The sequence below is a fragment of the Mustela nigripes genome, chromosome 1, assembly GCF_022355385.1.
Source record: "Mustela nigripes isolate SB6536 chromosome 1, MUSNIG.SB6536, whole genome shotgun sequence".
Lineage (NCBI taxonomy): Eukaryota > Metazoa > Chordata > Mammalia > Carnivora > Mustelidae > Mustela > Mustela nigripes.
In genome coordinates this window covers 262,606,839-262,624,017 of record NC_081557.1, presented here as the reverse complement: position 1 = coordinate 262,624,017, position 17,179 = coordinate 262,606,839, and the positions used below count along the sequence as shown (strand labels likewise).

General features: G+C 41.9%; 1 pseudogene; it reads left to right on the top strand.

Annotated features, from left to right (window-relative positions):
• The first annotated feature begins 11,113 nt into the window (after positions 1–11,113).
• LOC132016026 (NADH dehydrogenase [ubiquinone] flavoprotein 2, mitochondrial-like) lies at positions 11,114–11,651 on the top strand (annotated as a pseudogene).
• The last annotated feature ends 5,528 nt before the right edge of the window (positions 11,652–17,179 follow it).

Sequence of the window (17,179 nt, the reverse complement as noted above, 5' to 3'; positions counted from 1 at the left end):
GCATGAACCTCCTTTCCAACACAATTCACAGCCCTTCCTTCTCCCACCTCGCCTATGTTCTCCATCTTTCCCATCTCAGTTAACGACCATCTCAATGACCATTCTCTGACAAGGAAAACAAACCAATAAAAAAAAATAAAGGAATTTCTAGTTGTGGCAAGACTTTTGGTTAAGTGGAGCTCAATTTATTTTTCCTGGCAAACATGAAATGAAGTCACAGATTCTCTTGCTCTACCATTCAGGTGTGCAAAGAAAGTGGAGTTTATTTTCTATTTCGGATCAGAAGGAACGAGAGCTAACACTTAGATGTATCTGCCTAAACTTTATCAGGAGCCTAAATAGCTGATGTGTTCCTGTTCCCAAATCACAGATGTCTGCCAGTATTCCTACACAGTGCCTTCCTCAGTGGCATCCCTGATGACGTACAGAAAAAGATCCACAATGGATTAATATTGTGATGACCCCAGCTGGGAAGACTGACTCCCTTGTCTCCTATTGGAAGGATTAAGTAAGGAGTTAGTCTTACGCGGTTTATCAGCCTTCTACTACACGTGGTCACCTTGGTGGATGGACAAAGGAGACGTGGAGGGAAGCCACATTAGAAATCTCCTGTGATTGGTTTCTCAGGTGAGGGTTTGGCAGTAAGGAAGAGCTGACCTTCAGTTTAATGACACCTTTGAGGCTTTACGGTGCAGCTGGGCTGTTGAGTTTTATCTCAGAATCGTCTGCCACACGAGACCCTAAGACCCCGGTGTGCTGGCTTAGACCCTTTCTGTATCTCCTTAAGTACTCGGTTAATGTTTTCCACTCTGCTCTGCTGGTGTCATGTTCCTGTTACCACGGGGCCACGCTAGAGTCTGATCTACTCCAGAATTCTGAACAGAACGTGGCACAGAATCCGTTAACCCACAGATGTCCTATTAAATTATATACTTTAACTACCAGGCGTTCTAGGACCACCGCAAAGCACACAAGGCTGACTCCTGCTTCCGTTCTATCCACTCTTCTCCCACAGCCCCAGGCTGCGGCTGTTTGGGCTTTCTCTTACATCCCTGCCATCCCTGTGCCCATTTCTATTCATTTCCAAAGTGGAAGACCCTCCCCCAAACATACGATGATAGAACGGTGACTAGAAAACATGCTCCACGAGGGAAACAGAATCCACACCAGTTTAAAACATTCAGAGCATTAACCCTGCTGCCACAGGGTTGATATTACTAAAGAAAAAAATTCAGTGACACTTGTTAAAGATGGTAAGGTGGACTTTATTCAGGACAATTGCAATGGTGGTAGAGACCACGGTAGTGGGTTTTTATAGTGGAAGAGAGAGATCATGCTAAACCTGACCACAGCATGGGCCAGTGGGAATTGATAGTCAAGGAGCAGTGTGGTGGGGGTCAGTTCATGCAGAATCACTAAGTGGAAACATCAAGGGAAGCAGAGGATTTCTGGCTAAACAGACATGGGGGGGGGGGGGGGGGTGCTAAATAAAGGCCGGCCGGGGGGATCAGACGTCACTTGGGGGTGCGGGGGGATGAGGGACATGATCAGATATGGTATCTGTTCTGGTAGATAGGCTATCAGTTCTGGTAGAACTGAATTAGCAGGGTTCTTGCTAAAACTAGTTTTACAAGGAAGTGTACATATGGGCTTAGGAAGATTCTAGAGCCTGATTAAAGTTTAACCAGGCAGAGAACCTTTGTCAATATATAGAAGTTTTCTGGGCAGAGGACTATCAAGTTTGCAAAAGGAGGCCAGGGGTATGGTGGCAGAAAAAGGACTAAGGTCGAATCCCTTCAGCCCGAATTCGAAGTCACAGATATTTGTAAGGGTAGAAGAGATGTTTCTGACAAAGTCCTAATGACAGAGGGGAGCAGTCTAGTCAGAGGTGAGCAGATGGAAAGAAAGATGCTGGCTCTTTGCCAACATATATGACTGAACAAAAATGAGGTCTGGGACTGAGAGGCAACAGACACCAGACATGTCCTGGCCCAGGCTTGCTGGGACATGCCGGTGCTCAGGGAAGTGACGATGTCTGGGATTCTGGGGACCATTTTGTTATGGGAGGAGAAACGATGACAGCATCTTCCCTCACACCTGGAAGCTTCCTTGTGACTTGGGTCAATGCCTGCAGCAGGGCCTGCTTGCCAGTTTGGAGGCTTAGTAGTTCATCCCTAAATAGCTGTGTCTTAGAAATATTTGTGACATTTTCCAACTTTAAAGGGATATTTCTGACTTTTGGTTCTAGTAGCAACCTGGGAGTAAGCAGGTTGGTCCTTTGGGTCTACTGGCCTCTTTCTCTTGGTTTTCAGAGAACGAATGGCACAACCTTGACCTATAGCTCATCAGTTTCTCACAGACTCTCCATCCAGGAGGGAGGAGAGAGAGTGCTCAGCCTGTGGGTGGGACAGACCTTAGGTAAGACGAGCTAAAACAGCTTGCTTTGCTGTAACTGTTTACCTCACCCAGTAAGAGTTTCCTCAGGAAATAGCTGTGAAATAAAACCTAATCATTTGATGTTTTCAGCGTCAGATAAAACTGATATATTCTGTTCAGGTAGCTTTCTGGCCGTCTGTCACTGTCACTCCACTCTATAGTATGAAGAAATCTCTGGAGCCCAGGCAATCTATGCTGTCCTGTCTTGCCCTGTTCCCTGAACCTGGAGACACTGGACTGGGGCTGACATTTGGGTTCCCTGAAGGTGATGCTACCCGAATCAGTGATGGAACCTACGGAAGTACCGGGCTTGTAAGCCCTTTCTCTCGGACAGCTTGGCTGATCTCGACCTTATCACCTCTTCTGATGATGGGCACCTAGTAATACAGTTCTTGGGATTTCAGAAACGTGGTTGTTGCCCAAACAGGAGGTGAAAGGCCACTACTTCTTAGGTTGTCAGATTTCATTATAAAAATATGATCTGTGCCGTTTCTGATTTGGTGGTAGGAATGGAGTGCTAATGGGCAGCCGTGTTTTTGATATATTACCATATTTCTCTCATTCTTAAGCTAACGGCACATGGGCGAAGAATGAGACACAAACAAGTCAGCTTCAACAGAACAGGAGCAGGCAGGGGTCAGCAGTTGAGAAGGCTGCCGCCGCCCAGAACAACTCCTCAGTCCCATCTTTATTAGATACAAGAGAACAATCAACAAAGGAGTCGAAGGAGTGTGATCAAGCAGTATAAGATTTGTGGTTGAGTAAACACATTTCAAGGAATCATCTAATTAACTATAGGTGAACCCTGGAGAAGGGGACATAACAGAAAAAAAGAAGCTGGCAGGGTTCCATCTGAGCTGGCCAGGCCTTCCCAGCTGCTTGGCTTTAAGGACGTATGTCATCCTGTCCCCCAGAGGCCTGTTGCTGGCACATGTTCAAGCATGTTTGGTCAGTGCATACTTACAGCTCATCATTAGCCGAACAACATTTTTTAATTATTTAATTTTTTAAATTAAAAAAAAAAAGTTATACTTTTTCATAACATTAAACATACATGTTGATTGCAAGGTATGTCCTGATTTCAGCAATATTTAACTGAGAAAGGAAACCTTCATGTCATAATCAAGCAATGTAAAGACTTCATAGATATGTAAATATTACGTTAGCCAAGAAGGACTCACGGAATGTCATGAGAAAACAGCCTAATTTACCTTCTGTGCAAGTCATTCAAGCCTACTTTAAAGTTTTTTTAAAGCTCTTTCCCATCCACTGAAATGAAACTTAAACCAATGCCCATGAATTTTCTGGTTACTCTTTTGTCCCAAATGCAGTCTCAGTTTAAGACTTAATAGCATGTCCTGACAAAGTGAAGAACGACAGAATTACTATGATTTCTTGCCTGAGGTCCATTTGGCACAAGAGAGGGCGACCGTTTCATTTAATTGTTGTGACTCCTTCCTCTACTAGGGACCTAATGAGACCCTTCTGGATTCTTTCTGCTGAGGTCTCCTTGGACCTTCGCATAGTCTTCTTAGACAAGATTTAAGAAAACTTCTAAGAAACCAGCTTTCTCATGCATGATGCACATCTAATCCTCAGGAAATCTTCATGCCTTTTTTCACCCCAGTAAACTCTGGGAACACTTGCCAGCCCCAGTGCAGCCACTACACTTTTACTTCTCTGTCACTCCAGTAACTAGCGGCAGTCTCAAGCTCCTTCTATCCTCAGCTGTGATTCCGATAGCTGCCCACATACTTCACTATCTGAGTGGCTCTTGACTTGAGGTCTGGAGAAGGCAGACTTTCCTTCTGCCTCGTGAAAGGGGAGCTCACAGCACAGTGACAATATCCCCCATAGCACCGTCTTCCAGTATCCCATACTTTTCTCAGCCTCTCCAACCTCTTTTTCTTTTTTTTTTAAATAAGCTAAAGCTAATGGCCAGTGAAGGGTCACAAAATTATTTTTCAGAATTGCCTTTGTAGCCTTAATGGTGACACACTGTGGAGGTGGCATGAAGTATCTATTGTTTTGGGGACCTCAGCTAAAATGAAGACTAAACATTTTTATTTTAACATGTAATCCTAAATTTCTCGATCTCACCAGGCTGTATATTCAAATTGATATCAAACTGCATTTTTTCTGGGATTAGAGCTCACCAGAATTTAGACCACCATTATGGATACTGTGATATTGTGGTTTATAACAAGAAACAAATATTTGGTCTTCATCCTCATTCCCTAGTGATGACAGCCATAAAGGTATCTTTGTTAGGTTAACAAGGTGATTTCTGATGATGGCGTCTGGTTGCCAGGAGAATCAACCCAGGGATTAGAAGTTTGGAAATTCAGCCCTTCCCCCATCCCCGCCCCCAGAGAAGGGAGAGAGGCAACAGGTTGAAACTATCAACAGTGGGCAGTGACTTATATCAATTATATTCATGTAGTAAAGCTTCCATAAACCCCCGAAGAACAAGGTTCAGACAGCTTTCAGGTTGATGAACACAAAGAGATTTGAGGATGGTATCTCACTTGGAGAGGGCATGGGACCCTGCACCCACTTCCCTACACCTTGCCCTGTGGGTCTCATCCATATGACTGTTCCTGAGTTATACTCTTTTATATAAACCAGGGATGTAGTAAAAATAAAATGTTTCCTGGGTTCTGTGAGCCAATCTTCCAAAGTAATCAAATGCTAGGAGGGGGACACTGGAACTTATAGGAGTGCCTCAGAGGTGCAGGTAAACAATCTAAGCTTGTGATTAGCATCTGGGGTAGGGGGCAGTCTCATGGATCTGAATCCTTCAAATGTAGAATTTGATGCTATCTCAGGGTAGATAGTGTCAGAATTGGTTGAACTGCTGGACACGCAGCTGGTAGGAGAATTGCTTGGTGGTATGGGGAAAACATTGGAACGGAGTGTCAGAATCTTGGATATAAAAAATAGAAACTCAGCTCATACTGGCTTGCCAAAATGTAGAATCTATCAACTCAAATGATGGTGTAGTCTAGAAGTAGGAGTAGCAGGGTCTGGGTACTGGAATGAGTAGATAGGACTTGTTCTCTGTTTTCTTTTATTTTTTTTTTCCCATCATCTCTGTGTTGAAGTATAATTTTCTTTTAAAAGTACTCTTTAGCCATTCTTACTGGTGTGAGGTGATATCTCATTGTGGTTTTGATTTGTATTTCCCTGATGCCGAGTGATATGGAGCACTTTTTCATGTGTCTGTTGGCCATCTGGATGTCTTCTTTGCAGAAATGTCTGTTCATGTGCTCTGCCCATTTCTTGATTGGATTATTTATTTGTTCTTTGGATGTTGAGTTTGCTAAGTTCTTTATAGATTTTGGACACTAGTCCTTTATCTGATATGTCGTTTGCAAATATCTTCTCCCATTCTGTCAGTTGTCAAAAGAAATGAAATCTTGCCATTTGCGACAACATGGATGGAACTAGAGCGTATCATGCTTAGCGAAATAAGTCAAGCAGAGAAAGACAACTATCATATGATCTCCCTGATATGAGGAAGTGGTGATGCAACATGGGGGCTTAAGTGGGTAGGAGAAGACTCAATGAAACAAGATGGGATTGGGAGGGAGACAAACCATAAGTGACTCTTAATCTCACAAAACAAACTGACTGGGGGGAGGGGGGGTTGGGAGAAGGGGGTGGGTTTATGGACATTGGGGAGGGTATGTGCTTTGGTGAGTGCTGTGAAGTGTGTAAACCTGGTGATTCACAGACCTGTACCCCTGGGGATAAAAATATATGTTTATAAAAATAAAAAATTAAAAGTACTCTTTAGGGTGCCTGTGTGGCTCCGTGGGTTAAGCCACTGCCTTCGGCTCAGGTCATGATCTCAGGGTCCTGGGATCAAGTCCTGCGTCAGGCCCTCTGCTCAGCAGGGAGTCTGCTTCCCTTCCTCTCTCTGCCTACTTGTGATCTCTCTCTGTCAAATAAATAAATAAAATCTTTAAAAAAAATAAAAAAAAATAAAAGTACTCTTTAAAAATGACTCTTAGGTGAATATGAAATAAGCCATGTGTCAAAGACTTTACTTAACTTGTTAATTAGTGAGAGAAACATAAAGATATTAAAACTGGTCCAAACATCACTTGAGAAGCTAGGCATTTATAGGCAACTCAGTAGAGGCATCCTAAAATAAGATTCCCGGGGGAACACATCAGCTGGCTAATGTACAGCATGGCAACAAACTGAAATGTTTAGGATGATCCGTTCCACTGGACAAACATTATTTGCATCTCTACCAGACAAATATCTATGGGTTAACATGGGACTCACTACTTCTGGATCTTTAATCAGTCAACAAGAGTGACTCTAACCAAATTCTGTTCCCGAGATCCGTCTTTGGGAGGCCTTCAACCCTGGAAGGACATGTTACCTGACGCTTTGCCTTGTCTCCAAGTTTCACATGATTCTTCACGACTCTTGCCTCCGTTTCCTTTGTGTTTCTTTCTTTCACGGGAGAGTCTTTTTGCCACGTCTCAATCTCTGGCAGGGCCAGGCTTCCGTTTTCCTCCTCATTTATAATCCCAGAATGTCTCTTTTCAAAAAATTCTGTAGAAGTCCTGTACTCTCATTTCATGGCCCCACTTTGGTTACGTGCCAGTCCATAATATAATCGCCACAGCCGAAAGGACAGTCTATCAATTAGCCTTTTCTGGGACTCATGCCCACCCCCCTGGAGCTGGGAAAAGGATCATTTGCATCCAAACTACTAAGCCTGAGAGGAAAGTGGGGGTGGTTTCCTGAAGAAAAATTTGATTCTGTCACTGGAAGATGGGCACATGCACGTTGTGCAGTTGAAAGCAGTATTTATGCCCTAGGTTTGTTCTCCCTCGGGCCCTCTGACCTCTGCAAAGTCTTTCAGAGGTGAAAGGGAATCCTCTGGAATTACAGTGGTCACGCCAGGAACCACCACGTGCTGGGGACCAGTTCCTGGGCATCGCCGGATGTCCCATGTGGTGCACCTGTTGTTCTGTGGGTGTCCCGCCCTCTCTGCGCACAGCTGTGCCCTCCCCAAGGACCAGTGCAACAACATTGGGGGCTTCTAGGGGCCGTGATTCTGCTTTGTGTCTGGCATGTTGAAAATGCCCACTTTCCTTTGGTGACAATTTGTTAGAAGATCACTAAACAGTATGTTTTGACTCCATACTTTTTAGCTTTTTTTTTTTTTTTATGTGAACTGTGTCTTTCAGTTTTTCTTAATTTATTATTAATCAATGAGTTAGTCCTTCACTGAACTTAGACATGGACAAGAATGATAAACACTGTTTCAAAATAACCACTGTTCTGTCAACTGAGGCTTTGCTGTCAGTCAGGCTTCTGGAGCCTAGCTTTGTCTTCCTTCGCAATGAGTTCTTCCAAGAGGCATCTGGGTCCTCCTGCCATGGCCAGCGGGCTGGCTGCCACGATCACCAGCTGAACATGCACAGACATGTGCACATGTTCTTGGCCTCCAGCTGGGAGCCCAGCTTCCAGTAACAGAGTCATCAAGTATCACAACAAAAAAGAAGCTTACATATTCAGATCTCTATCATTTGGCAGATGTGGTTACCGAGGTTGAGAGATGTACAATAATTTGCCCAGCTTGTTAGTGACAAAACTAAAACAGATCCCAGACCTCCTGACATCTTAACAAGTACTCTTTCTACTTTAGATTTCTGCCTTTTCTTATGGACAGTGATACCCTGAAATTATACACACAGAATATTGGGTGGAGAAAATTACTTCATGGTTTAGGATCAAGGAACATCACTCCATACATTTAAAAAACTGTATCAGTAGAATTTAATTCAGAACTATCCTTTATATTTGGGATGTCTGTTAATCCTAGATGGTAATTTTCTAATTGAAAATAATTCAATAAAGGGAGAAATAATTGTTCTTATTTTCTCATTTTTTTTTTTCATTTCTCAATTCCAATTACATTATGGGCTTTTCTAGTTCTTCTCTTCAAATCTGAGGTTAAGTTTGGCAGGTTTGGAACAATTCTTTCCTTCCTTATTCGTCCACACTCGTGGAAACCCTTGGTAAATAGTGGGGGGTTTTGAATGAAAGGGACAACTCTTGGCTTTTCAAAAAATAGCCAAAGAGAATGGTAGTCTTGAAGAGAAGCTCCCAAAGTTTTCCAGGTTAGAGTAACAATGGTTCATGGGGGATGTCTATGTGGATGACATTGAAGGCACTCCCAGAGTTCTGAACACCCCAATGTCAGGTAGAAACGCAGATTAGTTTCTGAGTCCCGGGAAGCATGCAGAAAGACTTCAGAAGGGGCTTAGAAAGAGTGAATGGGCTGAGAAGCAGAGGATGCCATGGGCTGAGGGCCTCAGCAGCAGATGCTAGGAGGGCCACGACTGAGGCCCAAGACTAGCAGGATGAACTGTGCCTCAGTGGACACTGGCAAAGTCTCTTCTTGACCAGCTTTGGTCAGGCTCCTCTGAACCGTCTTTCCAACCTCACCTCTCCCTTGGTCCTGCCCAGCTCAGTGTTCACAAAGAATCCTGCTGAGTCACGCCCACCCGTGACATCTGGTCAAGCTCCTTATTCCCCCACTTTGATGTATACATCCTTGACCTCCTTTTGCAAGAATCCTGTTGGTCAGTTCAGTAGGCATCCGCCATCCTTGACGTGTCCTCTTAGTGATTTTCCCCCCTCGCCCTGCTCCTTGGCTCTAACACCCGTTCGTTCTTACTGTATTTGGACTTGAGTCCCATTTCTCTTCTAATTATTTTTGATCCTAAAAACATAATAGGTACGTTTTGCAGAGACTGAGTACTATCTATGAACAGAGCTGTTTGTCTTATCACATTAACCCTTGATACTTCAAGAAGAGTCAAGGAGGGTGGCTCAGACGGAGTTATTTCTCGGAGTCCTTCCTGCTACACATGTCCTGTTCAATCAGAAGTGAGGCATTTGTAGCCTCAGGTGGGTTTTCTCACCACATCGTTTCCATGTACTTAATCAGTACCTTATTTTTCATTCTTCAGAAAAACCCTAATTCAAATGAATACCTAGTTGGAAAGCTTAGAAGCTCTCCAACTCATCTTCTGAGAGGTCTGTCACACTTAGCCTAGCTCTGTAAAATCTAGCAAGCTAGTGTGCATCAGGCAGTAAATGTCAGGGGGACAAATTGCCAAATCCAGAGAGGCTTCTGCTGCCGCAGTGAGCACTTTTCAGATCATTTTGTTTTTATGTTTTTGTTGCCTTTTTTTTTTAAAGATTTTATTTATTTATTTATTTGAGTAGCAGAGAGGGGGAGAGGTGAGAGAGAGAGAGAGAGTAAGTAAGCACAAGTGAGCAGGGGGAGGAATAAGAGGGGAGGAAGAGGAACAAGCAGATTCGGGGCTGAGCCGGAGCCCAAGGAGGTCTCCATCTCACCACCCTGCGATCACAACCTGAGCCAAAACTAAGAGCCAAAAGCTTAACTGACTGAGCCACCTAGACACCCCTGTTTTTTTTGTTGTTGTTGTTGTTGTTGTTGATTGTTTGTTTTTGTTTTTGTTTTTCTTGCTTCTACTAGAAGATGGAGAAAGGGGAAATAGTAATGTACTTTGTTTAGTCAGATTTAGTTATAAGTCAATAGCCGTCGCTAGTGCAAAGAGAACATTCATCCTGTTACCGCTCAGGTACGGTGGACTTCTGATAGGCCAGGGAGAAGAATATATATTCACTTTGGAAGTATAACTTTTTCATCCGTTTCCTTCTGAAGGACTACGGTAGTATTTCAAGAAAAATTAAAGAGTGAAATGATGTATTAGAAACAAATATTTTTTACTGTCCCTTGCAAATTGTGGCGTGCCGGCAAACTGTGATATTCTACCCTATTTCCCAATACATTCTGTATCCAGTTTGTCAGTGAATGTTTATAGTCACAAGAGCTTTTTCTTTGGAAAAAGGCCCCCTTTGTACTGGAATCTGAAGGAAAAGATGTGAATTTAAATTGTGTGTGTTTAAAAATAATCTGCTGAATCAACATGTTCAGAACAATGCATCATCAACCATTCTCCCCCTCACTCTATTCTCTCACATTTAGTCACATAACCAAGGAAACTCTAAGGCTGGGGTCATGCCTTCCACTGGAGATGAAAACTCGAGGACAAGCACCCTTACTATGATGTGAGTTTGAACTAAATACATATAAAATCCCTTCCACACCTGAGATTCACTTACTCTGATAATTTAGGCTCCTAAATCTTACTGGGCATTAACTATTTGAATAATTCATGTGATAACAATTTACGGTGATCCATCACCCAAGTTCAAAGTCACTATTTCACGTGAGCTTTCTTGAGCTGAATGAACTTGATTTCCCATCATTCATCTATCACCAAATTTGGAGATGGTGTTGGAATTCTATCAATTATCAGACTCTCATTATCCTTCTAGACTATTATGGCATCCTTCAAGCGAAATCCTTCCCTTTCTGGAATCTCCTATTCTCAGATTTCATCACCAACTTTGGTGTCATTCAAGTCTGCTTACTCCTGATTTTTCTTTGTGGCCTTGTTCTTTCCATATTACTTCTCCAAATCCTCATCATTGGTGACTTAAGGATCCATTTGATTTCACTCCAAAAATACCCGAGAGGATAGAAGGAATTGTAAAACAAAGCAAAACAGAAAAACAACAACAACAAAAACCAAAAAACCTTCCAAACTATCCAGATGGGCACAAAGCAGCAGCTGTGCTTCCAGATCTGGATTTAGTCCAAAGATAGAGTGGATGGGTGCCTACCTCTGCCACGGATAAGGTGGAAGTTCTCCAAGTACCTCTGGTGAGAGTACATGAAGTAACAACTTTTTGTACAATGTATAATGGAAATCCAGTTAGAAAGTATAAATTCAGTTCTCCTGCTATACCTTGAATGCTTCAAAGCTCTGACATCATCCAAATAGAAAGCCATTCAGAAAAAGCTAGGAAAAAAGTTAGGGGTATTATACCTAATGAACTTTTCACTCTTACAGTGGTAGAGTGTTTAGGGACTATGTAACTGCACCCATGGCTCAAAGAAATAGCAACTACCATGAAGATCTGACACCTCAGGGTATTGAAGAAAGTATTGATGAGCTCAAGGCTACAGAATTCTAAAACCTGAGTCAGGGAGCAGATGGTTCTCTTTGAGCCAGCTGGAGGTCTTACCTCTTTGACTGAACTACCCAAAGGACCTGGCTTTGGTGTGCAAGCAGGTCTTTAATTCATATTCAACTGAAAAGATGTCACATAAAATATAAAACTTTTATTTAAAAAATGAGGTCTTTGGCATCTTTGAAATTCATGACCCAACCATCTTACCCCAGTTGTCACCCATCTCCAGCCCTCCTTAATGACTTAGTTTTCTTCCCTTTCTGGATCACTTAGCTGAGATTTCCTTCCACTATAAGAAATAGAAAATTCAACCAGTGATTTAGTTGAAAGAAACAGGTGCTTATTTTTGTCACGTAACAGTAATTTAGAGGTACAGGGATTTTAGATGCTTTATATTGATTTTCTAGGGCTGCCATAATAAAGTACCACAAATTGAGTGTCTTGAAAGAAATTTATTCTCTCACAGTTCTGGAGCCTAGGAGTCCAAGAGCAAGGCATTGGCAGGGTGGCTCCTTCTGAGATGAGTGGGGAAGAATCTACTCCATGTCTTTCCCCAACTTCTAGTAGCCCTGACTTTGTTTCCAAATCTGTCTCTGCCCCGCTCCCCCCACCCTATGACTTCCCCTCATGGGTGCTGACCCTGGACACATGAGCGGTGGGATATATTGCATGGCCTTTTTTATAGGACCATCATTTAATACTTGAAAAGAACTATCACATTGTTACCCTCATCTCTTTGGGGGAACTTTTTTTCCTTGTGGAAAGGGCAAGGTTTTGGGACTCAGTGATTCTGTTCTCTCCCCCCTAGGTGGAGTCTGGTTTGTCATCTCTCCTCTGACTGAGCAAAACGCTCCACGTGTGCTCTGGTTAGTGAGGTGGAAGCTTCCTGTAACAGGACACTCACTGCATTTCTATGAATATTGGCTAAGAGAAGATTCATTTACCTCTTTTGCCTGCCTCCATTACCCAGCTTGTCATCTGAAAAGTCTTTACACATCCTAGTTTGTACCATTTAATTAGCTGAATAAATTCAGGTCTTCCTTTTATCCCTGTTATTTTTTTTTTTAACACCTCCTTTTGTTTGCATGAAGCGTTTATTTATCAACAGATGTCACTATCCTTATTCTTACATTTTTCATATTTTTGTGAGAAAAACACCAGTATCAATACTAAATCTTTTTAATTTCCTTAGTATATTTAAGATTAAAGACTCATTTAATGTTTCGTAATTCTGGCACTGTGTGAGGCACCTGTATGTTTTTTTTTTTTTTTTTTCCTTTTCCTGTGTCTCTTGCTCAGGTAGCCACACCAGTACATTAGCTAGAATCTCCAGCTGCATTTGGCTGGTGTCAGTACTGGCATCACTGTGTTACTTCTAGCAAAGCTTTCTGCAGGTACCAAGCATCTTGAAAACAACTCTACCTCGTCTTTGGAAATTCCAAACCCATTAGGGTGCGAGGCATCCTTTCCTCAGAAACAGGAAAAGGAAGCATGGAGACATTCACTAAAGTCAGAAGAATCCCCAAAGACCGTCCAAAGTCAGTCTGGAGAGGCATCTCCTAGTGGCGGCCTCATCTTCCCTGCTGAGTTACACTCCTTATTTAGCTACTAGATAGAAAAACTTGAAGGCATCGCATTAAACATTTCGTTTGACCCCAGGAGACTCTGTCTCATTGTGAGCTAGTGAACAAGCACATGTGTTGCCTGCTCCTCGGGAAACCAAGGTCCACTTCTGAAAATATAAAGCAAAAGAGATTATCAGCCCCTAACCTGAGGGTCACTGAAAGGCACGTGGTCCTCTGATGTCCTTGTGCTTGATCTAAGGGACAGTATTCATTTGTTTGTTTGCTTGTTTATTTGATAAAGCTCAATCTTCCTAGCAGCCCGAGGAAAACGTAGGGTAGCCAAGTGTTTCTGAGACAAAGACTGGATTCCCCTTTTCTCCTTCAAGGTCTAGTTTTACAGTGACATCTGGTGGTCATGAAAGATCAACCAATGGCCCTCGCAGGGAAGAATTCTATCAAAGCAAGGGCGTGGCCATGTCCTGTTCAGCTCTTGCCCATAAATATTCCGCAAGATTATTAATTTTCATTTTCTGTTGTACATAAATTAGAGTGGCTATCTGAATCTGACCACACTTATCAAGATCTTTAAAAATACTCTAAGTATTTTGACCGAGCGCTATCACTTTTAAAAATGTATCTCAAAGAAACATATGCAGACAGATTTATGTAGAAGCATGGTCCTTGAAGTGTAATTTATAATAGTAATTTTGGAACCAACCCAAAAGTTCAAAAATAAGGATTGTTAAAATTAGAGTATTCGATTATTCATACTTTAGTGGAAGATTTCCTGACATGGGAAAATGTTTATGATATATTATGAAGTGAACAAAACCAATTAAAAAAACAAGTAAAACTCGATAATCCTGGTTTTAGTTTTCTGTGTATTTTTTCCTTCCAAAAGCATGAACACGGAATATTTTTGGAGGCAGAAAGAAAAAAACTCCTCATAGATATTTCATATATGGTTACATACAAGGGAGGAATTAGTGCCAACTTCTTCCAAAGTAATAGTCCTTGAAGATATCTCTCCCTGAAAATTTGGTAAGTAAACATATTCCTATAGAATATTAGTGCAAAAGGTCATGAACAATTACTTCGCTGTGCCTGGGATCTGGAATAATCCAGGAAGCTCGAGCACGCGGCTGCCACTTCATTTGCTAATAGGTCTGAGCTGAGACAAAAACATGTTATTTCTTGCATGACCCTGAAGACTCATTAATTTGTTCTGAGGTTTATACTTTGCTTCCAAGGGTGGTTGGTGGGGGTGTGGGAGAAGACGCAATTTAAATTATTGGGCTGTTTGTGCAGTAACCAGAGTTCTGTTTTATAATTGGACACAGTCCATTTCTTAAAGTGTTTTTCAGACTGAGCTTTGAGATTTTTCTTTATTCTCTGAACAGGTATAAATAGATTGATTTGCTTTCTTAGCCCATACAGGGAAGGTTAAAGGGGTCTCATGGTTTTTCTTAAATGGAGCTTGGAGCAGCTGCCTTTGGGTCTGGGGAGCAGCTGTGTAGCTAACCAAACCTAGCTAGGTCTTCCTCTTGTGGGGTTGTACATTTCACACTTGCTTGCTTAATAAGTTTGGACACGATTTCCACGTACATGGTTAACATGTCACTTTTGTTCTACCCTGAGGGTACCAGGTGGCAAGTCCAAGAAAAGGAAAATCATTTTCAGAGCTCCCTGCTGGCTCAATCAACACTTCTCATTTCTCCTAATGAGATGGTTAACCTCTTTTTCCATTTAGCCATTTAGTCAACAACACTTTGATGGCTATTACAGGAGTAGTTTATGATTTTCACACTTACCAGTATTAACACCATTGCCCTTAGATTGACAAACAGGAATAACAGAAATGCAATTTATCCTCCAGCTCTAGCTGGAAATATACCTTCTTTTGGGTCTTTCATCGCATAAATTTTGCTGAATTCCTCGTTGGGGCAGATCCAATGTTGCTGCTTAGTCATTTTCAGAGAAATAGAAATGAAATCTACCAGTGAACATTAACTTGTGTGTGATTCTTAAATAGATGTGCAAAGATGAATTGACTTAATCTTTCATCTTGCTATTATCTTATGAGACTTTCAAAATGAATGTGCACAGCAGACTATGGTTGAGTGTATAGTCAAAGACTCTTAATCTCACAAAACAAACTGAGGGTTGCTGGGGGGAGGGGGTTTGGGAGAAGGGGGTGGGATTATGGACATTGGGGAGGGTATGTGCTTTGGTGAGTGCTGTGAAGTGTGTAAACCTGGTGATTCACAGACCTGTACCCCCGGGGATAAAAATATATGTTTATAAAAAAAAATTTTTAGAGTCGGGGAATGTGGTGGTGAAGAACAAGACACAATTTTTAGTTATTGAGTAGTTCTGCCTCTTGTGTTGGTCATGTTTTAGGAATTCAATAAATACTCATTGGCTGTTTTATGCATTGGTGCTATTTTCTTTTATCTAAGTAAAACATTCTCAAAATAGCATTCACTGGGAGATACGATTCAATGCTTAAATATTCACTTTACACATAGCCTTTTGGAAATGGAACACAAAGTCGAGTTCTGTTGTCATAAAGATCTTTAAGATGTGGATGGAGTATATCAGTGCCAGAGTTACAGAAAATCAAGGACAGAAGAATTTGCTTCTCAAAGTTAGATCTTGAAATTTCATGTGTCCTGACTTGAAATAAAGTTTTAACCTTTAAGAAATTTAAGTTCCAATTATCCTTTCACCCGGAAGTACTTGGCTACTTCTGTGGTTTATAATTCATCAAAATTCGGGGGGAACTTGTTTCCTCCTCCTCCTCCTCCTTCTTCTTATCAAGAAAACCATGCAGGGAAAAAAAAAATGATTGTTCACTTAAGTGTGTTGAGCCTAAATTGTCAACCTAGAATTTCAGATATTAGAAGACCACAATTTAGAAGTAAAAAGTAAAATACCTTTAAGTGGGTCTATTCCCAGACTTTAGAAATCGAGGAATAAAGTGAGAAAAAAATACATAGACTCAGAAGTTATGTTAATATAATCGATCGAATTCATTGAGTCCCTACTAGCATTTGTTTTTCTCATTGCACAGCTTGTTATGCATATAAATACCATCTAAAGCAGTCCCTTACCCTAAGTTCTTATTACCTTAGTTAACAAGGCCACCAATGGAACTGCCTGTGATGATGGAGAAGTCCTGTATCTGAGCCGTCCTACACGGTAGTCACATGTGGCTATGGAGGACGTGCATGGTGGCCCCTGCAACTGAGGAACTGCATTTTTAGTTTTATTTAATTTTAATCAGTTTCAACTTAGATAGCCACATGCGGCTCGTGGTTACTGTAATTGATAGCATAGCCCTAGTCCACTATCTGGTTTTTATTATTTTCTTTTTTTTTTTTCTAATTTATTTATTTGACAGAGATCACAAGCAGGCAGAGAGGCAGGCGGGGGGGGGGGGGGGGGGTGGGAAGCAGGCTCTCTGCTGAGCAGAGATCCTGACGTGGGGCCCAATCCCAAGACCCTGGGACCATGACCCGAGCCAAAGGCAGAGGCTTTAACCCACTGAGCCACCCAGGCTCCCCATAGTTTTTATTGTTTTCCTAGTACTTAGCACGAACTGCACTTACCTTTCTAATTTATTTGTTTCCTTGTTAATTGTCTTTGTTCTCTTCACTAGGTTGTAAGCTCCTGGAGACTCTCTATCTTCTTCTCAGCTGTATCTTTATGACCTAGAACAGAGTCTGGTATACAGGAAGAACTCCATGTATTTATTGAAAATCTACACAGTGTTATTGTTACACGTTGGTGTCGTTACTCATGATCTACAGAAGATCCGGAGCGAAGAGGGAATGTACTTGTGGAAGTTGGCAGTACTTTGAAATCTAGACTCTCCGCCTGAAGCTCAGAATCCTTCCTCTCTACCAACTGGCCACAACTACATTCATGGCCTCGATTCAGACCCCTGGCAGCTGAGCCCCAAGGATAGAAGCTGTTTGGTTTGGATTAACACCAAAAGCTAAGTAGTCCCTGATCTGCTTTGGTTGCTAGCATTCTGACCAGAAATCTTTCAGGTCTTTGGGTTAAGGCACTGC